The sequence below is a fragment of the Chiloscyllium plagiosum genome, unplaced genomic scaffold, assembly GCF_037043375.1.
Source record: "Chiloscyllium plagiosum isolate Xiang-an unplaced genomic scaffold, Cpla_swu_hap1 HiC_scaffold_51, whole genome shotgun sequence".
Lineage (NCBI taxonomy): Eukaryota > Metazoa > Chordata > Chondrichthyes > Orectolobiformes > Hemiscylliidae > Chiloscyllium > Chiloscyllium plagiosum.
The window spans coordinates 2,111,885-2,126,769 of record NW_028270189.1 but is presented as its reverse complement, the minus strand read 5'-3'; the positions used below and the strand labels follow the sequence as shown (position 1 = coordinate 2,126,769).

General features: G+C 42.8%; 1 protein-coding gene across 7 annotated transcripts in view; it reads left to right on the top strand.

Moving 5' to 3' along the window:
- LOC122545274 (IQ motif and SEC7 domain-containing protein 1-like) overlaps positions 1-14,885 on the top strand; it is a 307,064-nt gene that overhangs the window by 239,814 nt on the left and 52,365 nt on the right. The window lies entirely within an intron of this gene.

The following is a 14,885-nucleotide window of genomic DNA, read 5'->3' as shown; positions in this document are numbered from 1 at the left end:
GAGTTACAGACTGAAATCTAATCGAGGGGTTCAGGATGAAGATTATACCCACAATAACAGATACCGGGGAGGGGAGTTACAGACTGGAATCTAATCGAGGGGTTCAGGATGAAGATTATATCCACAATAACAGATACCCGGGAGGGAGTTACAGACTGCAATCTAATCGAGGGGTTCAGGGTGAAGATTATATATACAATAACAGATACCCCGGGGGGGAGTTACAGACTGCAATCTAATCGAGGGGTTCAGGATGAAGATTATATATACAATAACAGATACCCGGGGGGGAGTTACACACTGCAATCTAATCGAGGGGTTCAGGATGAAGATTATATATACAATAACAGATACCCGGGGAGGGAGTTACAGACTGCAATCTAATCGAGGGGTTCAGGATGAAGATTATATCCACAATAACAGATACCCGGGGGGGAGTTACACACTGCAATCTAATCGAGGGGTTCAGGATGAAGATTATATATACAATAACAGATACCCGGGGAGGGAGTTACAGACTGCAATCTAATCGAGGGGTTCAGGATGAAGGTTATATATACAATAACAGATACCTGGGGAGGGAGTTACAGACTGCAATCTAATCGAGGCGTTCAGGATGAAGATTATACCCACAATAACAGATACCCGGGAGGGAGTTACAGACTGCAATCTAATCGAGGGGTTCAGGATGAAGATTATATCCACAATAACAGATACCCGGGAGGGAGTTACAGACTGCAATCTAATCGAGGGGTTCAGGATGAAGATTATATCCACAATAACAGATACCCGGGAGGGAGTTACAGACTGCAATCTAATCGAGGGGTTCAGGATGAAGATTATATATACAATAACAGATACCCCGGGGGGGAGTTACACACTGCAATCTAATCGAGGGGTTCAGGATGAAGATTATATCCACAATTACAGATACCCGGGAGGGAGTTACAGACTGCAATCTAATCGAGGGGTTCAGGATGAAGATTATATCCACAATAACAGATACCCAGGAGGGAGTTACAGACTGGAATCTAATCGAGGCGTTCAGGATGAAGATTATATATACAATAACAGATACTCGGGGGGGTGGAGTTACAGACTGCAATCTAATCGAGGGGTTCAGGATGAAGAATATATATACAATAACAGATACCCAGGAGGGGTTTACAGACTGCAATCTAATCGAGGGGTTCAGGATGAAGATTATATCCACAATAACAGATACCCGGGGGGGGGGGAGTTACAGACTGGAATGTATTCGAGCGGTTCAGGATGAAGATTATATATACAATAACAGATACCCGGGAGCGAGTTCCAGACGGCAATCTAATCGAGTGGTTCAGTATGAAGATTATATCCACAATAACAGATACCCGGGGTGGAGTTACAGACTGCAATCTAATCGAGGGGTTCAGGATGAAGATTATATGTACAATAACAGATACCCGGGAGGGAGTTACAGACAGCAATCTAATCGAGTGGTTCAGGATGAAGATTATATATACAATAACAGATACCCGGGAGGGGAGTTACACACTGCAATCTAATCGAGGGGTTCAGGATGAAGATTATATGTACAATAACAGATACCCGGGAGGGAGTTACAGACTGCAATCTAATCGAGTGGTTCAGGATGAAGATTATATATACAATAACAGATACCCGGGAGGGAGTTACAGACTGCAATCTAATCGAGGGGTTCAGGGTGAAGATTATATATACAATAACAGATATCCGGGTGGGGGTTACAGAATACAATCTAATCGAGGGGTTCAGGATGAAGATTATATCCACAATATCAGATACCCGGGGGGGGGGAGTTACACACTGCAATCTAATCGAGGGGTTCAGGATGAAGATTATATATACAATAACAGATACCCGGGAGGGAGTTACAGACTGCAATTTAATCGAGGGGTTCAGGATGAAGATTATATCAACAATAACAGATACCCGGGGGGGGGAGTTACACACTGCAATCTAATCGAGGGGTTCAGGATGAAGATTATATCAACAATAACAGATACCCGGGAGGGAGTTACAGACTGCAATTTAATCGAGGGGTTCAGGATGAAGATTATATATATACAATAACAGATACCCGGGAGGGAGTTACGGACTGCAATCTAATCGAGGGGTTCAGGATGAAGATTATATCCACAATAACAGATACCCAGGAGGGAGTTACAGACTGCAATCTAATCGAGGGGTTCAGGATGAAGATTATATCCACAATAACAGATACCCAGGGAGGGAGTTACAGACTGCAATCTAATCGAGGCGTTCAGGATGAAGATTATATATACAATAACAGATACCCGGGGGGGGGGAGATACAGACTGCAATCTAATCGAGGGGTTCAGGATGAAGATTACATCCACAATAACAGATACCCAGGGAGGGAGTTACAGACTGCAATCTAATCGAGGGGTTCAGGATGAAGATTATATATACAATACCAGATACCCGGGAGGGAGTTACAGACTGCAATCTAATCGAGGGGTTCAGGATGAAGATTATATATACAATAACAGATACCCGGGCGGGAGTTACGGACTGCAATCTAATCGAGGGTTCAGGATGAAGATTATATCCACAATAACAGATACCCGGGAGGGAGTTACACACTACAACCTAATCGAGGGTTCAGGATGAAGATTATATCCACAATAACAGATACCCGGGAGGGAGTTTCAGACTGCAATCTAATCGAGGGGTTCAGGATGAAGATTATATCCACAATAACAGATACCCGGGAGGGAGTTACAGACTGGAATCTAATCGAGTCGTTCAGGATGAAGATTATACCCACAATAACAGATACCCGGGAGGGAGTTACAGACTGCAATCTAATCGAGGGGTTCAGGATGAAGATTATATCCACAATAACAGATACCCAGGAGGGGGTTACAGACAGCAATCTAATCGAGGGGTTCAGGATGAAGATTATATCCACAATAATAGATACCCGGGAGGGAGTTACAGACAGCAATCTCATCGAGGGGTTCAGGATGAAGATTATATATACAATAACAGATACCCAGGAGGGAGTCACAGACTGCAATCTAATCGAGGGGTTCAGGATGAAGATTATATATACAATAGCAGATACCCGGGAGGGAGTTACAGACTGGAATCTAATCGAGGGGTTCAGGATGAAGACTATATATATAATAACCGATACCCGGGATGGGGGAGTTACAGACTGCAATCTCATTGAGGGGTCCAGGATGAAGATTATATATACAATAACTGATACCCTGGAGGGAGTTACAGACTGCAATCTAATCGAGGGGTTCAGGATGAAGATTATATCCACAATAACAGATACCCAGGAGGGAGTTACAGACTGCAATCTAATCGAGGGGCTCAGGATGAAGATTATATATACAATAACAGATACCCGGGGGGGGGGGATTTACAGACTGCAATCTAATCGAGGGGTTCAGGATGAAGATTATATATACAATAACAGATACCCGGGAGGGAGTTACAGACTGCAATCTAATCGAGGGGTTCAGGATGAAGATTATATCCACAATAACAGATACCCGGGAGGGTGTTACAGACTGCAATCTAATCGAGGGGTTCAGGATGAAGATTATATATACAATAACTGATACCCAGGAGGACGTTACAGACTGCAATCTAATCGAGGGGTTAAGGATGAAGATTATATATACAATATCAGATACCCGGAGGGGGGGGGGAGTTACAGACTGAAATCTAATCGAGGGGTTCAGGATGAAGATTATATATACAATAACAGATACCCGGGAGGGAGTTACAGACTGCAATCTAATCGAGGGGTTCAGGATGAAGATTATATATACAATAACAGATACCCGGGGAGGGAGTTACAGACTGCAATCTAAACGAGGGGTTCAGGATGAAGATTATATATTAAATAACAGATACCCGGGAGGGAGTTACAGACTGCAATCTAATCGAGGGGTTCAGGATGAAGATTATATGTACAATAACAGATACCCGGCGGGGGGGGGGGAGTTACAGACTGAAATCTAATCGAGGGGTTCAGGATGAAGATTATATATACAATAACAGATACCCGGGAGGGAGTTACAGACTGCAATCTAAACGAGGGGTTCAGGATGAAGATTATATATTAAATAACAGATACCCGGGAGGGAGTTACAGACTGCAATCTAATCGAGGGGTTCAGGATGAAGATTATATATACAATAACAGATACCCGGGAGGGAGTTACAGACTGGAATCTAATTGAGGGTTTCAGGATGAAGATTATATCCACAATAACAGATACCCGGGGAGGGAGTTACAGACTGCAATCTAATCGAGGGGTTCAGGATGAAGATTATATATACAATAACAGATACCCGGGGAGGGAGTTACAGACTGCAATCTAATCGAGGGGTTCAGGATGAAGATTATATATACAATAACAGATACCCGGGGAGGGAGTTACAGACTGCAATCTAATCGAGGGGTTCAGGATGAAGATTATATATTAAATAACAGATACCCGGGGAGGGAGTTACAGACTGCAATCTAATCGAGGGGTTCAGGATGAAGATTATATATTAAATAACAGATACCCGGGGAGGGAGTTACAGACTGCAATCTAATCGAGGGGTTCAGGATGAAGATTATATATTAAATAACAGATACCCGGGGAGGGAGTTACAGACTGCAATCTAATCGAGGGGTTCAGGATGAAGATTATATATACAATAACAGATACCCGGGAGGGAGTTACAGACTGCAATCTAATCGAGGGGTTCAGGATGAAGATTATATACACAATAACAGATACCCGGGGAGGGAGTTACAGACTGCAATCTAATCGAGGGGTTCAGGATGAAGATTATATATACAATAACAGATACCCGGGGAGGGAGTTACAGACTGCAATCTAATCGAGGGGTTCAGGATGAAGATTATATATTAAATAACAGATACCCGGGGAGGGAGTTACAGACTGGAATCTAATCGAGGCGTTCAGGATGAAGATTATATATACAATAACAGATACCCGGGAGGGAGTTACAGACTGCAATCTAATTGAGGGTTTCAGGATGAAGATTATATCCACAATAACAGATACCCGGGGGGGAGTTACAGACTGCAATCTAATCGAGGGGTTCAGGATGAAGATTATATATACAATAACAGATACCCGGGAGGGGGGTTACAGACTGCAATCTAATCGAGGGGTTCAGGATGAAGATTATATATACAATAACAGATACCCGGGAGGAATTTACAGACTGGAATCTAATCGAGGCGTTCAGGATGAAGATTATATCCACAATAACAGATACCCAGGAGGGAGTTACAGACTGGAATCTAATCGAGGCGTTCAGGATGAAGATTATATATACAATAACAGATACCCGGGGGGGTGGAGTTACAGACTGCAATCTAATCGAGGGGTTCAGGATGAAGAATATATATACAATAACAGACACCCCAGGGGGGAGTTACAGACTGCAATCTAATCGAGGGGTTCAGGATGAAGATTATATATACAATAACAGACACCCCAGGGGGGAGTTACAGACTGCAATCTAATCGAGGGGTTCAGGATGAAGATTATATATACAATAACAGATACCCGGGAGGGAGTTACAGACTGCAATCTAATTGAGGGGTTCAGGATGAAGAGTATATATACAATAACAGACACCCCGGGGGGAGTTACACACTACAATCTAATCGAGGGGTTCAGGATGAAGATTATATATACAATAACAGATACCCAGGAGGGGGTTACAGACTGCAATCAAATCGAGGGGTTCAGGATGAAGATTATAAATACAATAACAGATACCCAGGAGGGGGTTACAGACTGCAATCTAATCGAGGGGTTCAGGATGAAGATTATATATACAATAACAGATACCCAGGAGGGAGTTACAGACTGGAATCTAATCGAGGCGTTCAGGATGAAGATTATATATACAATAACAGATACCCGGGGGGGTGGAGTTACAGACTGCAATCTAATCGAGGGGTTCAGGATGAAGATTATATATACAATAACAGATACCCAGGAGGGAGTTACAGACTGCAATCTAATTGAGGGGTTCAGGATGAAGATTATATATACAATAACAGATACCCAGGATGGAGTTACAGACTGCAATCAAATCGAGGGGTTCAGGATGAAGATTATATCCACAATAACAGATACCCAGGAGGGAGTTACAGACTGGAATCTAATCGAGGCGTTCAGGATGAAGATTATATATACAATAACAGATACCCGGGGGGGTGGAGTTGCAGACTGCAATCTAATCGAGGGGTTCAGGATGAAGATTATATATACAATAACAGATACCCAGGAGGGAGTTACAGACTGCAATCTAATCGAGGGTTTCAGGATGAAGATTATATCCACAATAACAGATACCCGGGAGGGAGTTACAGACCGCAATCTAATCGAGGGGTTCAGGATGAAGATTATATCCACAATCACAGATACCCGGGAGGGGATTTACAGACTGCAATCTAATCGAGGATGAAGATTATATCCACAATCACAGATACCCGGGAGGGAGTTACAGACTGCAATCTAATCGAGGGGTTCAGGATGAAGATTATATCCACAATAACAGATACCCGGGAGGGGGGTTACAGACTGCAATCTAATCGAGGGGTTCAGGATGAAGATTATATCCACAATAACAGATACCCGGGAGGGAGTTACAGACTGCAATCTAATCGAGGGGTTCAGGATGAAGATTATATCCACAATAACAGATACCCGGGAGGGAGTTACAGACTGCAATCTAATCGAGGGGTTCAGGATGAAGATTATATATACAATGACATATACCCGGGGGGGGAGTTACAGACTGCAATCTAATCGAGGGGTTCAGGATGAAGATTATATATACAATAACAGATACCCGGGGGGGGGTGGAGTTACAGACTGCAATCTAATCGAGGGGTTCAGGATGAAGATTATATATACAATAACAGATACCCGGGAGGGAGTTACAGACTGCAATCTAATCGAGGGGTTCAGGATGAAGATTATATCCACAATTTCAGATACCCGGGAGGGAGTTACAGACTGGAATCTAATCGAGTGGTTCAGGATGAAGATTATACCCACAATAACAGATACCCGGGAGGGAGTTACAGACTGCAATCTAATCCAGGGGTTCAGGATGAAGATTATATCCACAATAACAGATACCCAGGAGGGAGTTACAGACAGCAATCTAATCGAGGGGTTCAGGATGAAGATTATATCCACAATAATAGATACCCGGGAGGGAGTTACAGACAGCAATCACATCGAGGGGTTCAGGATGAAGATTATATATACAATAACAGATACCCAGGAGGGAGTTACAGACTGCAATCTAATCGAGGGGTTCAGGATGAAGATTATATATACAATAACAGATACCCGGGAGGGAGTTACAGACTGGAATCTAATCGAGGGGTTCAGGATAAAGATTATATATACAATAACAGATACCCAGGAGGGAGTCACAGACTGCAATCTAATCGAGGGGTTCAGGATGAAGATTATATATACAATAACAGATACCGGGAGGGAGTTACAGACTGGAATCTAATCGAGGGGTTCAGGATAAAGATTATATATACAATAACAGATACCCGGGGAGGGAGTTACAGACTGCAATCTAATCGAGGGGTTCAGGATGAAGATTATATCCACAATAACAGATACCCAGGAGGGAGTTACAGACTGGAATCTCATCGAGGCGTTCAGGATGAAGATTATATCCACAATAACAGATACCCGGGAGGGAGTTACAGACTGCAATCTAATCGAGGGGTTCAGGATGAAGATTATATCCACAATAACAGATACCCGGGAGGGTGTTACAGACTGCAATCTAATTGAGGGGTTCAGGATGAAGATTATATATACAATAACTGATACCCAGGAGGAAGTTACAGACTGCAATCTAATCGAGGGGTTAAGGATGAAGATTATATATACAATAACAGATACCCGGGGGGGGAGTTACAGACTGAAATCTAATCGAGGGGTTCAGGATGAAGATTATATCCACAATAACAGATACCCGGGAGGGAGTTACAGACTGCAATCTAATCGAGGGGTTCAGGATGAAGATTATATATACAATAACAGATACCCAGGAGGAAGTTACAGACTGAAATCTAATCGAGGGGTTCAGGATGAAGATTATATCCACAATAACATATACCCGGGAGGGAGTTACAGACTGCAATCTAATCGAGGGGTTCAGGATGAAGATTATATATACAATAACAGATACCCAGGAGGAAGTTACAGACTGCAATCTAATCGAGGGGTTAAGGATGAAGATTATATATACAATAACAGATACCCAGGAGGAAGTTACAGACTGCAATCTAATCGAGGGGTTAAGGATGAAGATTATATATACAATAACAGATACCCGAGGGGGGGGGGAGTTACAGACTGAAATCTAATCGAGGGGTTCAGGATGAAGATTATATATACAATAACAGATACCCGGGAGGGAGTTACAGACTGCAATCTAATCGAGGGGTTCAGGATGAAGATTATATATTAAATAACAGATACCCGGGGAGGGAGTTACAGACTGGAATCTAATCGAGGGGTTCAGGATGAAGATTATATATACAATAACAGATACCCAGGAGGGAGTCACAGACTGCAATCTAATCAAGGGGTTCAGGATGAAGATTATATATACAATAACAGATACCCAGGAGGGAGTCACACACTGCAATCTAATCGAGGGGTTCAGGATGAAGATTATATCCACAATAACAGATACCCGGGAGGGAGTTACAGACTGCAATCTAATCGAGGGGTTCAGGATGAAGATTATATCCACAATAACAGACACCCGGGAGGGAGTTACAGACTGGAATCTAATCGAGGGGTTCAGGATGAAGATTATATATACAATAACAGATACCCAGGAGGGAGTTACAGACTGGAATCTAATCGAGGGGTTCAGGATGAAGATTATACATACAATAACAGATACCCAGGAGGGAGTCACAGACTGCAATCTAATCAAGGGGTTCAGGATGAAGATTATATCCACAATAACAGATACCCGGGGGGGAGTTACACACTGCAATCTAATCAAGGGGTTCAGGATGAAGATTATATATACAATAACAGATACCCGGGGGGGTGGAGTTGCAGACTGCAATCTAATCGAGGGGTTCAGGATGAAGATTATATATACAATAACAGATACCCAGGAGGGAGTTACAGACTGCAATCTAATCGAGGGTTTCAGGATGAAGATTATATCCACAATAACAGATACCCGGGAGGGAGTTACAGACCGCAATCTAATCGAGGGGTTAAGGATGAAGATTATATATACAATAACAGATACCCGGGGGGGGGGGGGGCGGAGTTACAGACTGAAATCTAATCGAGGGGTTCAGGATGAAGATTATATCCACAATAACAGATACCCGGGAGGGAGTTACAGACTGCAATCTAATCGAGGGGTTCAGGATGAAGATTATATATACAATAACAGATACCCAGGAGGAAGTTACAGACTGAAATCTAATCGAGGGGTTCAGGATGAAGATTATATCCACAATAACATATACCCGGGAGGGAGTTACAGACTGCAATCTAATCGAGGGGTTCAGGATGAAGATTATATATACAATAACAGATACCCAGGAGGAAGTTACAGACTGCAATCTAATCGAGGTGTTCAGGATGAAGATTATATATACAATAACAGATACCCAGGAGGAAGTTACAGACTGCAATCTAATCAAGGGGTTAAGGATGAAGATTATATATACAATAACAGATACCCGAGGGGGGGGGGAGTTACAGACTGAAATCTAATCGAGGGGTTCAGGATGAAGATTATATATACAATAACAGATACCCGGGAGGGAGTTACAGACTGCAATCTAATCGAGGGGTTCAGGATGAAGATTATATATTAAATAACAGATACCCGGGGAGGGAGTTACAGACTGGAATCTAATCGAGGGGTTCAGGATGAAGATTATATATACAATAACAGATACCCAGGAGGGAGTCACAGACTGCAATCTAATCAAGGGGTTCAGGATGAAGATTATATATACAATAACAGATACCCGGGAGGGAGTTACAGACTGGAATCTAATCGGGGGGTTCAGGATAAAGATTATATATATAATAGCCGATACCGGGAGGGGGGAGTTACAGACTGCAATCTAATTGAGGGGTTCAGGATGAAGATTATATATACAATAACAGATACCCGGGAGGGGGTTACAGACTGCAATCTAATCGAGGGATTCAGGATGAAGATTATATATACAATAACAGATACCCGGGAGGGAGTTACAGACTGGAATCTAATCGAGGCGTTCAGGATGAAGATTATATATACAATAACAGATACCCAGGAGGGAGTTACAGACTGCAATCTAATCGAGGGTTTCAGGATGAAGATTATATCCACAATAACAGATACCCGGGAGGGAGTTACAGACCGCAATCTAATCGAGGGGTTCAGGATGAAAATTATATCCACAATAACAGACACCCGGGAGGGGATTTACAGACTGCAATCTAATCGAGGATGAAGATTATATCCACAATGACAGATACCCGGGGGGGGAGTTACAGACTGCAATCGAATCGAGGGGTTCAGGATGAAGATTATATCCACAATCACAGATACCCGGGAGGGAGTTACAGACTGCAATCTAATCGAGGGGTTCAGGATGAAGATTATATCCACAATAACAGATACCCGGGAGGGGGGTTACAGACTGCAATCTAATCGAGGGGTTCAGGATGAAGATTATATCCACAATAACAGAGACCCGGGAGGGAGTTACAGACTGCAATCTAATCGAGGGGTTCAGGATGAAGATTATATCCACAATAACAGATACCCGGGAGGGAGTTCCAGACTGCAATCTAATCGAGGGGTTCAGGATGAAGATTATATTTACAATGACATATACCCGGGGGGGGAGTTACAGACTGCAATCTAATCGAGGGTTTCAGGATGAAGATTATATATACAATAACAGATACCCGGGGGGGGGTGGGGTTACAGATTGCAATCTAATCGAGGGGTTCAGGATGAAGATTATATATACAATAACAGATACCCGGGAGGGAGTTACAGACTGCAATCTAATCGAGGGGTTCAGGATGAAGATTATATCCACAATTACAGATACCCGGGAGGGAGTTACAGACTGGAATCTAATCGAGTGGTTCAGGATGAAGATTATACCCACAATAACAGATACCCGGGAGGGAGTTACAGACTGCAATCTAATCGAGGGGTTAAGGATGAAGATTATATATACAATAACAGATACCCGGGGGGGGGGGGGGGAGTTACAGACAGAAATCTAATCGAGGGGTTCAGGATGAAGATTATATATACAATAACTGATACCCAGGAGGGAGTTACAGACTGCAATCTAATCGAGGGGTTCAGGATGAAGATTATATCCACAATAACAGATACCCGGGGAGGGAGTTACAGACTGCAATCTAATCGAGGGGTTCAGGATGAAGATTATATATACAATAACTGATACCCAGGAGGAAGTTACAGACTGCAATCTAATCGAGGGGTTAAGGATGAAGATTATATATACAATAACAGATACCCGAGCGGGGGGGGAGTTACAGACTGAAATCTAATCGAGGGGTTCAGGATGAAGATTATATATACAATAACAGATACCCGGGAGGGAGTTACAGACTGCAATCTAATCGAGGGGTTCAGGATGAAGATTATATATTAAATAACAGATACCCGGGGAGGGAGTTACAGACTGGAATCTAATCGAGGGGTTCAGGATGAAGATTATATATACAATAACAGATACCCAGGAGGGAGTCACAGACTGCAATCTAATCAAGGGGTTCAGGATGAAGATTATATATACAATAACAGATACCCGGGAGGGAGTTACAGACTGGAATCTAATCGGGGGGTTCAGGATAAAGATTATATATACAATAACTGATACCCGGGAGGCAGTTACAGACTGCAATCTAATCAAGGGGTTCAGGATGAAGATTATATATACAATAACAGATACCTGGGAGGGAGTTACAGACTGGAATCTAATCGGGGGGTTCAGGATAAAGATTATATATATAATAGCCGATACCGGGAGGGGGGAGTTACAGACTGCAATCTCATTGAGGGGTCCAGGATGAAGATTATATATACAATAACTGATACCCTGGAGGGAGTTACACACTGCAATCTAATCGAGGGGTTCAGGATGAAGATTATATCCACAATAACAGATACCCGGGAGGGAGTTACAGACTGCAATCTAATCGAGGGTTTCAGGATGAAGATTATATCCACAATAACAGACACCCGGGAGGGAGTTACAGACTGGAATCTAATCGAGGGGTTCAGGATGAAGATTATATATACAATAACAGATACCCAGGAGGGAGTTACAGACTGGAATCTAATCGAGGGGTTCAGGATGAAGATTATATATACAATAACAGATACCCAGGAGGGAGTCACAGACTGCAATCTAATCAAGGGGTTCAGGATGAAGATTATATATACAATAACAGATACCCGGGGGGGTGGAGTTGCAGACTGCAATCTAATCGAGGTGTTCAGGATGAAGATTATATATACAATAACAGATACCCAGGAGGGAGTTACAGACTGCAATCTAATCGAGGGTTTCAGGATGAAGATTATATCCACAATAACAGATACCCGGGAGGGAGTTACAGACCGCAATCTAATCGAGGGGTTCAGGATGAAAATTATATCCACAATAACAGACACCCGGGAGGGGATTTACAGACTGCAATCTAATCGAGGATGAAGATTATATCCACAATGACAGATACCCGGGGGGGGAGTTACAGACTGCAATCTAATCGAGGGGTTCAGGATGAAGATTATATCCACAATCACAGATACCCGGGAGGGAGTTACAGACTGCAATCTAATCGAGGGGTTCAGGATGAAGATTATATCCACAATAACAGATACCCGGGAGGGGGGTTACAGACTGCAATCTAATCGAGGGGTTCAGGATGAAGATTATATCCACAATAACAGAGACCCGGGAGGGAGTTACAGACTGCAATCTAATCGAGGGGTTCAGGATGAAGATTATATCCACAATAACAGATACCCGGGAGGGAGTTACAGACTGCAATCTAATCGAGGGGTTCAGGATGAAGATTATATATACAATGACATATACCCGGGGGGGGAGTTACAGACTGCAATCTAATCGAGGGTTTCAGGATGAAGATTATATATACAATAACAGATACCCGGGGGGCGGTGGGGTTACAGATTGCAATCTAATCGAGGGGTTCAGGATGAAGATTATATATACAATAACAGATACCCGGGAGGGAGTTACAGACTGCAATCTAATCGAGGGGTTCAGGATGAAGATTATATCCACAATTACAGATACCCGGGAGGGAGTTACAGACTGGAATCTAATCGAGTGGTTCAGGATGAAGATTATACCCACAATAACAGATACCCGGGAAGGAGTTACAGACTGCAATCTAATCGAGGGGTTCAGGATGAAGATTATATCCACAATAACAGATACCCAGGAGGGAGTTACAGACAGCAATCTAATCGAGGGGTTCAGGATGAAGATTATATCCACAATAATAGATACCCGGGAGGGAGTTACAGACAGCAATCACATCGAGGGGTTCAGGATGAAGATTATATATACAATAACAGATACCCAGGAGGGAGTTACAGACTGCAATCGAATCGAGGGGTTCAGGATGAAGATTATATATACAATAACAGATACCCGGGAGGGAGTTACAGACTGGAATCTAATCGAGGGGTTCAGGATAAAGATTATATATACAATAACAGATACCCAGGAGGGAGTCACAGACTGCAATCTAATCGAGGGGTTCAGGATGAAGATTATATATACAATAACAGATACCGGGAGGGAGTTACAGACTGGAATCTAATCGAGGGGTTCAGGATAAAGATTATATATACAATAACAGATACCCGGGGAGGGAGTTACAGACTGCAATCTAATCGAGGGGTTCAGGATGAAGATTATATCCACAATAACAGATACCCAGGAGGGAGTTACAGACTGGAATCTCATCGAGGCGTTCAGGATGAAGATTATATCCACAATAACAGATACCCGGGAGGGAGTTACAGACTGCAATCTAATCGAGGGGTTCAGGATGAAGATTATATCCACAATAACAGATACCCGGGAGGGTGTTACAGACTGCAATCTAATCGAGGGGTTCAGGATGAAGATTATATATACAATAACTGATACCCAGGAGGAAGTTACAGACTGCAATCTAATCGAGGGGTTAAGGATGAAGATTATATATACAATAACAGATACCCGGGGGGGGGGGGGGGGGGGAGTTACAGACAGAAATCTAATCGAGGGGTTCAGGATGAAGATTATATATACAATAACTGATACCCAGGAGGGAGTTACAGACTGCAATCTAATCGAGGGGTTCAGGATGAAGATTATATCCACAATAACAGATACCCGGGGAGGGAGTTACAGACTGCAATCTAATCGAGGGGTTCAGGATGAAGATTATATATACAATAACTGATACCCAGGAGGAAGTTACAGACTGCAATCTAATCGAGGGGTTAAGGATGAAGATTATATATACAATAACAGATACCCGAGCGGGGGGGGAGTTACAGACTGAAATCTAATCGAGGGGTTCAGGATGAAGATTATATATACAATAACAGATACCCGGGAGGGAGTTACAGACTGCAATCTAATCGAGGGGTTCAGGATGAAGATTATATATTAAATAACAGATACCCGGGGAGGGAGTTACAGACTGGAATCTAATCGAGGGGTTCAGGATGAAGATTATATATACAATAACAGAT